The sequence below is a fragment of the Giraffa tippelskirchi genome, chromosome 5 (assembly GCF_054371585.1).
Source record: "Giraffa tippelskirchi isolate mGirTip1 chromosome 5, T2T-mGirTip1v1.2.pri, whole genome shotgun sequence".
Lineage (NCBI taxonomy): Eukaryota > Metazoa > Chordata > Mammalia > Artiodactyla > Giraffidae > Giraffa > Giraffa tippelskirchi.
In genome coordinates this window covers 70954596-70968667 of record NC_137279.1, presented here as the reverse complement: position 1 = coordinate 70968667, position 14072 = coordinate 70954596, and the positions used below count along the sequence as shown (strand labels likewise).

Below are 14072 nucleotides of genomic sequence, written 5' to 3'. Positions count from 1 at the left end.
AGCAAGACGCCGGGATTCTCAGCCTCAGGAGGAGAAGAATTCAATCCGGGGCCAGAGACGAGGCTTGATGGCTCAGAGCTTTTGTGTAATAAAGTTTAATTAAAGTATAAAGGAGATAGAAAAAGCTTCTGACATAGGCATCAGAAGGGGGCAGAAAGAGTACCCCCCTGATAGTCTTCAGCTGGATGTTATATAGTCACTAGCAGCTTGTAAATGAAAGAAAGGAATGTCATAAATCTCAGAATGGCATCAGGCCCCTCATCCATAAGATGTATTTGGGGATAATCTTGGCACCAGACAGTCAACCTGGGCCATAAAATGATTGACTTGAATCTTGTAGAAAGGCAGATTACCACACAAATAGTTTTGTTTCCATAGACTAGGGGAACAATGTCTGAGTATAACATAATGGTTTGTCAAGTAGGTTCTGAGCCATTAGGCGGAACTGACTTGAGGACAGAGTTTGGGGTAAATGCATAGCACATTAACATAGCTTAAGACAAACATCTCCATAAGAAGAATGCATTGGTTAAGTCAAGGTTTGAGAGTAGTTAACTTCAGGTGAAACCAGGTGTCATTATGGCAACGCAGTATTTTAAGAGAAACCTCCTTTTAAATTTGTATAGAAAAGGGAAAACATGTATCACTAGTTTGTTTCCTCGTGCCGCTTAAGAGAGATAAAGATGTCTGATACTTGTAGCCTATTTCCTCCGTTTGGAGACCCCTGGTCTTCCTGCCTGTTACCCTCTCAGAGAAACACCCCCAGTGGATAGCAGGGGACAGGCAGAAGACAGCAGCTACAACATTCTTTACTCTGGGGGGATAAGGAGTCTACCGGTTACCCTGGGAATGAACAGCAGATTGGCTCACTGGTTACCATGGAAACCAGAAGAGGGCCACATTCCTCTTAGCCCCTCAGGCTAAATACTCTCATGGGTCAGAGGTCTTTTCTTTGTTAATCTATCAGCAAACAGCCATCTTGAAATGGCCAGAAAACACAAAGGGAATAAACAAGAGAGGGGTGTGAACATCCTGTATATACTCAGTCACTTAGTTGTGTCCTACTTTTTGTGACCCCATGGACTATATCCCACCAGCCTCCTCTGTCCATGGTATTTTCCAGGCAAGAATATTGAAGTGGATTGTCATTTCCTCCTTCAAAGTATCTTCCCAACCCAGGGATTGAACCCATGTCTCCTGCATGGCACGCAAATTCTTTACCACTGAGCCACCTGGGAATCCCTACACCTTCCCTTGTACCAAAGTTCCTGTTCTGCCATAATCTGTCAGAAATGGCAGAACAAGTGGTGCTGATGTTAAGATTCATTCAGTCTTCCCTCGTGGCTCAGACAATAAAGAATTCACCTGCAATCGAGAAGACCTGGGTTAGAATCCTGAGTCAGGAAGATCCCCTGAAGAAGGAAATGACTAACCACTCCAGTATCCTTGCCTGGAGAATTCCATGACAGAGGGCCCCGGCAGGCTAGTCCATGGGCTCACAAATTGCTGAAATCAACTGCATGAGTTATCTGTACACATATATAAACATATATAGTGGTTTTTGTGTATTATAGTTGGTAGCCACTAGCGAGATGTGACTGCTATAATTTGCTTAAAAACATGCTATACATGTGTCAAAACACTTGTGATTTCAGATTGGTTAGTATGAAGGTGAGAGCTCTAATGGGCCTGTAGAAATGAGAGGTTTAGAACTGACTCTTTCAGCATCACTATCCTTAGGTTTGCAACTGAGATCAATGTCTTACTGAAGGGCTCTGACTTCACAGAGCACAGATTGCTGCCATCTGCTATCCACAGTGGGGTTGTTGCAGGAAGGGGGACCCCTTCCAGGGCCCAAAACTGGGCTATTGTCCAACACTCGGAAATGAATTGTCCAAGGAGACACACGTGCTGACAAAGCAAGAGGTTTTATTGGGAAAGGGCACCCGAGTGGAGAGCAGTAGGGTAAGGGAACCCAGGAGAATAGCTCTGTCACACGGCTTGCAGTCTTTGGTGTTGTTTGGTTTTATGGTGATGGGATAAGTTTCCGGGTTGTCCTTAGCCAATCATTCTGACTCAGAGTCCTTCCTGGTGGTTCACGCCTTGCTCAGCCAAGATAGAAGCCAGAGAGAAGGATTCTGGGAGGTGGTCAGACATGCGGTGTCTGCTTTTGACCTTTCCTGAACTCTTCCAGTTGGTGGTGGCATATTAGTTCCATGTTCCTTAGCAGGACCTCCTGTGGTAAAACAACTCATGCAAATGGTTACTATGGTGCCTGGCCAGAGTGGGCGGTTTCAATCAGTGTGCTTCCCCTACCAACTCCCCCCTGAGAGACTTCTTACTCAAGATACTGCTTGGGAATTGGGGCGGAGGTCTCTTTCTTCTGTAACTTCTTCCTGCTGTGCATGGGCGTAGGCCTGCCTAGCAGAGCAGAAGTCTCTCTCTATCTGATCTAAGTCAAGGTATTTTTTGCCTGAAACCAGCATTCACCCTTGTAATAACAGCAATTTAGTTGGCTGGGTGGGGTCTGGGACCTGGCTCTGAGGCTGCTGCCAGCTGAGACCTGCCCTCTCAGCCAGGGCAGGGCACTGGCAGGAGGACCCAGACTGGGTGCTGGATGGATGCCCTCCTGAACCCCGGCAGGATAACCTGCCCGCCCAGGACCCCTCCTCCTGGCCTGGGCCTGGGCCTCGGAGGTAGATGGTGGTGCCTTGGGACCTGACCCTTTCTTGTCAGAACTCAGAGTAGCATTTGGTTTACAGGAACATTATGACCTGACCATGACCTGACCTCAAGAACAAAGACTCTGACCCCAGAAGTAACCAGGCCACTGCCTCAGCTTCCCTAGAAAAGCGCTTTGCTGAAAGCTTTCTGAGAGCTCAGGTTTTTTTGTCTTTTGTCCTTGTGTGGCCCTGAAGTAAGGCTTTCTCTGCTCCAGGCTCCTGATGTTTGGTATTGTTTGTGTGTTAGGAACACAAACTTGTGATCAGTACCAAGATTTGATTTTCTAATCAAGAAGAGAACCTTTTTTTATTCTCAATGTGTTAGCTTCATCTCTCCTCAACCTGAAATGCTCACTGTCAACAATATGGGGGCAGGCCATTTTCTCTCATATAAGTTATTTTCTTAATCAGAGAGGAATGTGTGAGCCTGATTGTTTTTGAAATAAAATGTTTGCTCTGAAAAGCCAAACTTGACCATAGAAACACACTTTCTGGACAGTAGCTGTTGGACTCATCCTGTCCAGAGTCCAGTTCACTCTGAAAGATCTGTGATGTATTGTTGCCACAGTAATGTGGTAATATGATGCGTTCTGTACCAATGCCAGTTAGTGAGCTGAGAGGTTCACCTATAGTGTCAAGTGAGAAGGGCTCACCTTCAACCTTTGAAAATGGGTAACCTGAACTGCTGTGTTGGAGGTAGGTTCCCACTGATCCTCTGAGGGCTGTTCCTTCAAATGGGCTGGTTAACTTTTACTGATGAATTTTCCTCATCCTTTTTTTTTTTCTTTTCCATCACTCTAATTTAGCATGAGAAGTCAGTACAGTAAGGCATCATGAAAAGTCAGTACAGTAAGGTTTCATCTTTTATTTTTAAAGCTTCAGGTGCTAATAAAGCCGCTGCCCCAATTACTCTTCGGCAGTGGGGCCACCCACATGAAATTACATCTAGTTCTCTGCTTAGATAAGCAATAGGTTGCTGGTGAGGCCCTCAGGGCTGTGTCAAAACTCTTTTCTTTCAGTGACAAACAAATTAAATTCTGACCCTGTGGGCAAGCTCACAGCCGGAGCTTACAGGAGAACAGTCTAAAGATCCTTAAAAGCCTTTTGGGTATCTGGAGAACAAACAGTTTGTCGGTTTGGGACTGCTGAGTTTCAGCTATAAGTTTATATAAAGGCTGGGCAAGTCCCCCATAACCCGGAATTCAAATGAGACAGTAGCCTGTGATTCCTAAAAATCCTCTCAGTTGTCTTAAACTTATAGGTAGGGGATGATTTAGTATAGGTTTAATTCTCACAGGGCCTATGGCCCTAGTCCCTTCTGATATCATTAGGCCCAGATATCTAATAGATTGTTGACAAAGCTGAGCCTTTTCTCTTGATGCCTTGTAACCGCAGCCTGCCAGAAAGTTTAAGAAATCTTCTGAGGCTGGTGAACAAGCTTCCTCTGTCTCGGCACAGGGCAGAATATCATCTACATATTGTACCACCACCACTTCGGAGCTATTAAAGTTTTGTAAATCCCGTGACAAACTTTGCCCAAATAAGTGAGGACTGTCACGAAATCCCTGGGGCAAAACTGTCCAGGTTAACTGAGAAGCTGGCTGCCTACAGTCTTCAAAGGCAAATAGAAACTGCCTTTCCTCTGCCAAAGGCACTGAATAGAAGGCATCTTTCAAATCAGTTACTGAGAAATATTTGGCTCCTTCAGGAATTTCAGACAATAGAGTGTAAGGATTAGGCACCACGAGGTGTAAAGGAACTGCAGCCTCATTTATTATTAAACCTTGATCTAGTCTCCATTTACCATTGGATTTCTTTATACCCAAAATAGGAGTGTGGCATGGACTGTTACAGGGAATTAATAGTCCCCGCTCCTTTAAATTTTCAATGATGGGTTTTAACCCTTCTTTAACCTCAGGTTTCTGTGGATACTGCTTCTTATGTGGAAATAAGTGTGGGTCTTTGAGCTTGACAACTACAAGAATAACAGTTTGTGCTCGACCCACAGATTTTTCCATCAGCCCATACGCTAGGATACACATTTTTGTTCAGTTAAAGGGAGAGAAAGGGAGGGCTCCATATTCATGACAACAGAGACACGGACCATGCTCAGTATATCCCTCCCCAAAAGGGGTGAGGGAGACTCTGGCACGATCAGAAACTTGTGTGAAAATAGCACAGAGTCTCAGTTATAGCTTAAAGAACAAGTGAAATAATACCTTTTGGCTCGTCCAGACAGTCCCATTATGGAAGCGGATAGGGAAGAAAGTGGGCCAGGGGCTTCAGTAAGCACAGAGTAAGTTGCCCCAGTGTCTAAAAGGAAATCGACGGATTAGCCCCCCACAGTTATTAATACCCGGGGTTCCTCAGGTGTAATTAGGACGGGAGCTTGTGTGGGGACCCCTGGGCACCTTCAGTCCTGATTGTCTTGAGAGTCCGACCCCTGAAAGCTACGCCTCTAGGGGCAGTCTCTCTTCCAGTGTGGTCTTTTGCAGACTGGACATGGAGCCAGGGGCAGCTTAGATGCCTGAGGACAATCCTAATTGAGGTGCCCCTCCTTTCCACAGTAATAGCAAGCCCATCCCTTTTTCACCTGGGTCCCACTCTGGGCATTTTTCTCAGGCTGTTTCAGAACGGCTCTTAACAGCCATTACGAGGGCTTCCGCCTGTTCCTTTGTCTTTTTCTGCCTTTCTTTCTATTCCTCATATTCCCTACCGTAATAGACTTTCTGAGCCAGTTGTAACACATTATATAAAGACTGATTTGGTCCGTATGCCCGTTTTAATAGCTTACAGCAGATATCTGGAGCCGACTGAGTGAGAAATCTATCTTTTAAGATCACTTTTCCCTCTTCATTTTCGGCATCAATCTCAGTGAATCTGCGAAGGGCTTCTCTCAGTCTATTTAGGAATTTACCAGGAGCTTCCTTCTCCTCCTCTTCTATGTTTGCCAATTTGCCATAGTTTAAAGGCTTAGCACGCGCCTTCCTGCGTCCTTCAAGAATGCATCCGACAAAATGACTCTGATCCCATCTTCCTTTAGCTGTGTTGTAGTCCCAGTCTGGTTCTATAGTTGGGACCGCCTGATTCCCAGTGGGGAGGGCGGCTATCTCGTCTCTCCTCTTCCCTGCTGATTCATTACCAAGCCATTCATCTCCATAAGCCACCGCTTTTCCCAAAACTCAACTCTTTTGAGTCAGGAGTCAGTGTTGGTCCCAAGATAATACATCACATCATTCCAAGTAAGGTCATAAAGCAGAGTAACACCTTTAAAAGCTCTAAAATATTTTTCTAGGTCCTCTAAATAGTCTCCCAGATCCTCCTTGATTCTTTGTATTTCTCAATAAGAAAAAGGCTTATTAACGCTCATAGACTGATTATTTCTCCCAGTGCGTGCTTCATGAAGAGGCAACAGCTTGTGTGGCTGTTTCGCAGTCTCTCCGGCTGCTCTGTGCATATGATCGCAGGGATAGTTTGGACAAATCTGCTTTTCTTTATCTCTTTGTCTCCTGTCCTCCATCTTATCTAGCAAAGTAGGAGAACAGGAGGGAGCTAAAGGAGTCACACCCAAATCTGTACCCTTAGGACACAAGTCTGCCATGTTTCACAGAGAGAAAAAGGGCAACACATATGCTACTTCTACCCATTTCCCTTGTTTTCTACAGAACCGGTCTAATTGTAAAACAGTATTATACTTAAGAGACCCACCGTTTGCCGTCCTCCAGTGGGTACCGCGGCCATGCAGTATCACATAGTAAGGCCAGGTGTGTCTTCTTTAAGCCCTGGGGATCAAGTCTATCCCAGTTTTTCAGGATACAGTTCAAAGGAGTGAGGCTGGAATTGTTTTGTCCCATCTGTAAGAGAGAAAAAAGCGACCAGCGCCATCTTTCTACCGGAGACGTCCCTCCCTGCTCTAGATGGGGGTGTAGACAGACTTTACACCAAAGCTTTCCTTTCCTGGTCGGACTTAGTCTGTCCCTTACCGACGCAGGCACCGTACTCGTCCCTCCCGGTTCTACCACCGAGATGGGGGGCGGGGGGGGGGGGGATGCACCAAGGGTAGACTTGATGGCATCCCTGACTGACATCCAGTTCTTCACCATTAAAACCTTGCTTGCTTCTGATGCCACCCGGGGTGCAATCAGAGTAACCTTCCGGAATGCCTCCCAGGCTAAGACCCTGAGGGAAACATTTGTCACCTGAGTGCCTGTGCACGACCCTGAGTATATTCCTGACCACAATAAGACCGATATGAACGTAAGACTGAGACGTTCCTTCCAAGCATCACCACAACAGGATAAGAGCCTCCTCTGGTCCACTAAGAGCCAGCGTTACCAAAGGAAAAAACCCCATTGCAGTTCCAACCTGAGTAACTAACCTCAGAGATGCTCTTGGAGCTAGAGCTCCATCTAACTTCCAAACTTTCGATTCCTAGCGAGGCTAGGCACTTCCTGATTATCAATCCAAGTTTGGGATTAAGTAACAGTACAAAGTAACAGCACAGATCACAAGTCCCTTGAAAGTCTATGATGCGGCAGATTAGGTTAGTATTTCTAATTTCCAAGGAGTTATGAAATGGTCAAAGAGACTGAGAAGTTTGACCAAGAAAGAAGCGCTCAGTCCACACGCTTTGCCCATTTCTGCTCAGTTCCCGAAGGAGACATTGGGTGCCTCTTGGCATTGGCAGGTTGGTATAACCGCCGACAGGTTTCTGCCATAAGCCGTATGAGGGCACTGTGGAATCACAGAGCAGGGCTCCTCACTTGCTTTGCACAGGGTGTTTCACTCATTCACACAAGCACACCGTAGAGTTTTAGTGAAGTACAGCAGAAAACGTGTTCACTAGGAGAACAAAGAACTAGAGCTCCAAGCATCCTTACCTTGTCCTAAAGAATCCTGGACGAGCCTCCAAATGAAAGGTTGTTGCTGGACCACGAATAGACGCCAGGATTCTTGGCCTCCGGAGAAGAATTCAATCCGGGGCCAGAGACGAGGCTTGATCGCTCAGAGCTTTTGTGCAATAGAGTTTATTAAAGTATAAAAGAGATAGAGAAAGCTTCTGACATAGACATCAGAGCGGGGGAGAAAGAGTACCCCCTTGCTAGTGTTAGCAATGCAGTTATATACTCTCCAATCAGTTATTACACTGAATCAAAAGAATGCCTGGAGGTTGTAAAGACCTCACTAGACCTACTCCCATAATTTACATTTTAAGATAACAGGATTAGCCAGAAGGTTTTTTCCAGACACTGTCTTCGAGCTTGATACATGATTGTCATATAATCCTAAGGAATGTAGAGGGAAAGAGAAAAAAATAAGTTTGTCCTTTCTTCCTCCTTGAGAATTCCAGACCCCTCTCTCCTTGGGGACCCCTAGACTTCTTATCAACCTACCTAGGAAATGGCTCTCTCACAAGGTCACGGGCAGAGATGCACGGAGACAGTGAGCACCTGGAGGAGGAACGGGTAGGCACAGCCTCATTCCTGGACACAGGTAGACATGTTGAGGGTGGCAACAGGATGTTGGAGGTCAGAGACCCACGTTTTCAATAAAGAGGTAAAACACCGAGGCCCTGGGAGGTCCCTGGAGACAAGGACACCAGGGGCCCAAGTCCGGGCTCCGAGGAGCACAGCGTCCCCTGGTCACATCCTGACTCTAAATCTCCCTTTTGCTCTCTCACAGTCACTCCACATGACTGCTGCCCGCCGACACCAGATAACTGTATGGCAGATAATGAAGAAGGAGAGAAGAAGAGCAAGAATATGGAAGATATTTATTTCTTCTTTCATATCTTTTAATTTTTTTCCCCCTTTTTCTGATCCCTAGACTCTTCCTTGTAACCCTTTCCCATCTCCTCTTTCCATCTTTTTATGATTATCATTTTGGAGGACCAGGTCTTCACAGGCAATTGGGTTCCTGGGACCTTATATAAAATCTATGAAATCTCTCTGCAGCCCTCTTCCTCCACTTTCTTAGCATCGTCCTTGCTCCTGACCTCAGGTCTGCACCCTTGAACCGGGCTTTGTCACCATGAGTGGCCTGAGCAGGAGTTGAGGCTGGAGTCAGTAGGTCTAGACCCACACAGCTCAGCGGGCCCCATGAAGTTTGCACTGCCCTTGGCTACCCCATATGGTTGCTTTCCTGCCCTGGGAGGGCTTGGACCTGCCTGACTGATCTCTTCCTTCTAGATGTCAGAAAACTCTCTGTTCATCTTTTTGAAGAATGCTTTTGGGGATGTCATTGATGATGATGAAGACCTGGACGAGCAAGTGTGGACGACAGGCATGGCATGAAAAGGTGAGGCCGAAGAGGGCACGTGTCCCTCTTTTCTTTCTGAGTAAATACACAGACCTGCAGAGTCACAGTCATACTGTGTGGTTTCAACACATGCCCACCTCTAAACACCCTCCTTCACACAATCCCACACCATCTAAATGATGCAGTTGCTTCTGGAGACACTAGAACTGGGCCAGCACTTTTTTCTGGGAGGTCAATCTCTTGGTCTCACCACCTGTAAGAACCCAAATTCAGGGCTCCTCCCCAAATTGAGGCAGCAAAGAGCTCCACCTTCACCAATTAGATTGTATCTGAGCAGAGGGATGTATAACCCTGAATATGAAGAAATCTCTTTGGCTGTTTCATAAACCTGTGATGAGAGAAAAGAAACGGTGTGAGGGTGTCAGCATCTTTCATTCTCTGCACTAAGTCTTCTGTTCTCTGATTTTTCTTCTCAGAAAACTAAAAGTCCTTAATTCAATGGCCCCAAAAGAAAATAGAAAGGCTCCCCTGCTGAAAAGCATGGCCTATTTCATGTAAGATCTCTCAGTTTCCATTTGACCAACAATTACAAAATTCTTTTTCAAAGAGGAAAAATTTCTGCTGAGGAAAGTAACTACTGTTATACAGTAGTAACTGATGCTTTCGTTTTAAAATGTCATTTTGAATCAGGTCTGTGTTGATAATTGATATACCCTCAATATTTCAGCAACCAAGTAAACTGTATGCATCAGTGATAATGTACATTGTCAGACTAAAATAATTGTATTCGACTGAATAAAAAAGAAGGAAGTGAAGCAATAGTCTTATCCCAGATAAAGAGAGGTGACCATACCTTCAGGGTACTCAGTTCCTGTTCTTCATTCCAGCCCTGGGGAAGTTCCTCCACCAGGTCCACCTGGGGAATTAGTGAGACACAGAGTAGCTGTCAGGACACTGGTGAGGCTGCTCACCAATCCCTCAGTGTTTTCTTTTTGTCTGATGGAGACACAGGGTGGAGTGTATGCATGTGGGAGGTTAGTAACTATGTACTGAGCTGCCATTGAATCATTCTCTTTGCTGGATGAGGAGAGCAAAGGAGAGGAGCAGGAAAGAAATGAGGTACAGCTTCTGCATATTAACTAATGATAACCTAATGGATGGGGAAAAAGAAACACTAAAATGCATGCCAGCTTTAAGACCTACGACCCTCCTGTCTGTTGAGCTGTAATTCCCTTTTCGTGCAATGTCCATTGATGGGGAGACCTCACGGTTCTCCTGCTTCGGTTCTTTCCATGTGTTCTCTGGAAGAGTGTGTACAAAACTATCACCAGGCAATTGTACATTTTTCTAATTTAGGAAGATATTTAAGGCGGCTATCTGACAGAAGAACCAAAAAATATAAATTAAGGAATCAAACAAAACTATAAAATACATTTATATCTCTGTAAAGTGATGGAAATGAAAAAAAAAACAAATGAGGCAAAAAAGTCAGTAAAAGTTAACCAGCCCATCTGAAGAAACAGCCTACAGAGGATCAGTAGGAACCTACCTCCAGACCAATAGTTCAGGTTGCCCATTTTCACTCTCAAGGTTGAAGGTGAGCTCTTCTCACTTGACACCATATGTGAACTTCTCAGCTCACAAAGCGACACCTGGTGTAGAATGTGCATTATCACATTACAGTGGAGACGATTCATCACAGAACTTTTCAGAGTGAGCTGGACTCTGCACAGGATGAGCCCAACAGCTACTGTCCAGAAAGTGTGTTTCTATGGACAAACTGGGCTTTTCAAAGTAAATATTTTATTTCCAAACTGAATCCCAGGTTCACAGATTCCTCTCTGATTAAGAAAATAATGTATATGAGAGAAAAAGTCCTGCCCCCCAAATATAGTTGTTTGTGAACATCTCACGTTGAAGAGGAACAAGGCTAACACGTTGAGAATAAAATGAATTCTATTCCTGTACATATTTCATTGTCAATCATTTCTAAGATTTCTAAGTAACCAGATATTTCTAGATCAAATAATTTAAAATATGTTCCAGTTGAAATAAAAAGCAACATTAATTGAAATTCAATTGAAAAATGTCATAGTCTTATTGTAAAATGCATATACTTATCAAATTATGTAAATCCTTCTCTTCTTCTCTACATGTATTACTTCCTTTTCTCTGTATGCATCTAAATGTACAGACTTACTTATCTCTCAGTCTCTGCCAATTCATTTAACAATTTATCTGTTATTGTGTGTAAAGCATGGCTATTCACTGAACAAGTAACAAGAAACAATTCACTGTGTTTTCACCTGTAGGTTAGGTGAAAGTGTAGTTATTGTTTTTCTACATGAAGAATATTAGACAACCCAAAACTCTAGGATTAAATGTGTGTTCTGGGTCATAATTCAACACCTAACCACTCCCCATTCTCATGGTCATGAACAGTGGCTATAGGATGATAAGTGACCAGCCCCCTAAAACACAGAAGTGAGAACTTTAAGAGAAGGATGAAAAAGTGAAAGTGAAGTCACTCAGTCATGTCCAACTCTTTGCGACCACATGGGCTATAGCCTACCAGGCTCCTCCGTCCATGGGATTTTCCGGGCAGGAATACTGGAGTGGGTTGCCATTTCCTTCTCCAAAAGTTGCCACATTTAAAGCAAATTAGGTGCCCTTACAAAGTATGGAATCCTGTATTGTGTGTGTATACCTCTGTGTTCAACAGCATCTGATTCTTTGAAACCCCATGGACTCTAGCCTGCCAGGTTCCTCTGTCCATAGGATTCTCCAGGCAAGAATACTGGAGTGGGGTAGCCATTCCCTTCTCCAGGGGGTCTTCCCAACCCAGGGATCGAACCTGTATCTCTTGCACTGAAGGTAGATTCTTTATTGTGTGAGCCAGCAGGGAAGCCCGTCATTGCTGACTCACCTCACCTCCAAATATCTGAACTAACAGATTAAGTGGGTCCTTGATGAAGTAAAACAATAATTAAGATGGTGTCAAATGTTTTCTAAGGATTACCCAACTGAGATATGAGGGTAGAAAATAACAGGTAATATTGTTATTTTAAATGAAGAATTTTAGTGCTTGTCAGCCTGATGGAAAATGTGTGTGTGTGTGTGTGTGTGTGTGTGTGTGTGTATAAATAAGGAAATTGAGGAATAAAATTATAAAAAAGAATTAGGGAATCTTTCTTTTTTAATAAGATTTTTTTTTAAGTGTATTGAATTTGTTACAATATTGCTTAGTTGTTTTTTATGTTTTCGAACTTTTGGCTCCCAGGCACGTAGGATAGTAAGTAGTTCCTGACCAGATATTGAACCCACATCCCACTCCCCCTACTTTGGAAGGGGAAACACTAGCCACTAGACTGCCAGGCAAATCCTTAGGGACTGTACTTTCAAATATATTGGAGGAATATAATTCAAAAAGGAGTAAAGGACAGCAGTTCAGACACCCAGTTTTGGAAGGAAATCAGAATGAAGCAGAAGACTTCCCTTTCAGCTACCACTTGAGAACTCATAGTGAACGAAGAGCAAATGAGTAAATGTAGGTAAAGCTCTTAGAAACATGCATGTCAGAGTGTCAGCACTATCTGATAGTTCCATTAATAAATCTGGAAAAAATAACATTACTTCCAGAGATAGCATCTAGAAGGCTACAGAATAGGGAAGGAAGGGAACAGATTTTAATGTATGTTCTGTTGTAACCTGTGAATTTTTCACAAGTGTGTTTTTCTCGTTGCTTTTAATATAAAATATTTTTATAAACTAACCCCCATGTCATGGCATGTGACACCCACTTTGGTCCCAAGGTGCGGAATTCAGACAGGGCACAGTAGGGATGGCTCTTTCTGCTCTAGGATGTTGGGGTCTCAGGAGAGGAGACTCACCAGTTGGGGTTGACACTAACACCAGGAGCCAGACTCCTCTGGAGGTGACGTCACTGCCACATCTGCAGCTGAAGCTGGGTTTGCTGGCGGAGTTTCAGAAAGCCACCCCAAGAGGCCTGGGCTTCCTCCTAGAAGGCAGGATCGCAGAGCTCATTCTTGGTGGTGGAGGGCTCCAACAGGAGACTGACCTGAGTGGCTCATGGCCTTTTCAGGCTTAACTGTGGACATTACACAGTGTTATTTCCAGGACATCTGTCAGTGGTAAGTAAACCCTCATCACTCTGTATCAACTCTTGTTAAAGGAAAGGGCCTAGATCCACATCTAAGTGGGAGAAATATAAAAGAAATTGCATAGGTGTTAAGATTTATACCTGTACATATCAGTTTAAAAATACTCAATAGCAACACATGAAAAGTTGCTCAGCGTCATTAATCATCAGGGAAATGCAGATTAAAGAAAACAAACAATGAGGTATACAAATAACAAATGTTGGTGAGGATACTGAGAAAAGTGAACCCTCCAACACTGTTGGTGGCTATGTAGATTACAACAGACACTACAGAAAAAAAAAATGAAAATAGAGCTACCATATGATCTAGCAGTTCTATTCCTGAGTATATATTTGAAGAAAACCAAAACCACTATTTCAAAAAAGTACATGAAGCCCACTGTCCAAAGCAGTATTATTTACAGTTGCCAAGATATGAAAGTAACCTAAGTATCCATCAGCCAATGAATGGATAAAGAAGATGGTATATGTATGTGTGTGTGTGTGTGTGTGTGTGTGTGTGTATTTATATTCACATACAATAGAATACTACTCATCCATAAAAATTAAAATATGCCATTTGCAGCAACATGGGTAAATTTGGACGGTATTATGCTCAGTGAAATAAATCAGAGAAAGACAGATACTGAATGATATGCCTTATATGTGGAATATCAGTAACACAGCAAACTAGTGAATGTAACAAAAAAGAAGCAGACTCACAGATAGAGAGACCAAACTAGTGGTTACCAGTGGTTAGCATTTCTTTCTCCAGGGCACCTTCCCCACCTAGGACTTGAATCATCATCTCTGCATTGGCAGGCGGATTCTTTACTGCAGAAGGAAAGCCCAGGGAAGCCCAGGGAAGCCCACAGATATGTATGGAGATATATATATGTAAAACTGAATCACTTTGCTGTATACCTGAAATA

The 14072-nt window shown here is 43.8% G+C and overlaps 1 protein-coding gene and 1 long non-coding RNA gene across 2 annotated transcripts in view; both read right to left on the bottom strand.

The window, feature by feature from the left end:
- LOC145506672 (uncharacterized) overlaps positions 1–14072 on the bottom strand; it is a 252988-nt gene that overhangs the window by 127754 nt on the left and 111162 nt on the right. The gene's annotated exons all lie outside the window — the stretch shown is intronic.
- Positions 1910–13089, bottom strand: LOC145506677 (uncharacterized). The gene is made up of 8 exons (XR_014054156.1): positions 12872–13089; positions 10531–10633; positions 9835–9897; positions 8890–9369; positions 8117–8442; positions 7604–8008; positions 6432–6577; positions 1910–2236 (listed from the first exon to the last, which is right to left on the bottom strand). It is a non-coding gene; the product is annotated as an uncharacterized LOC145506677 (long non-coding RNA).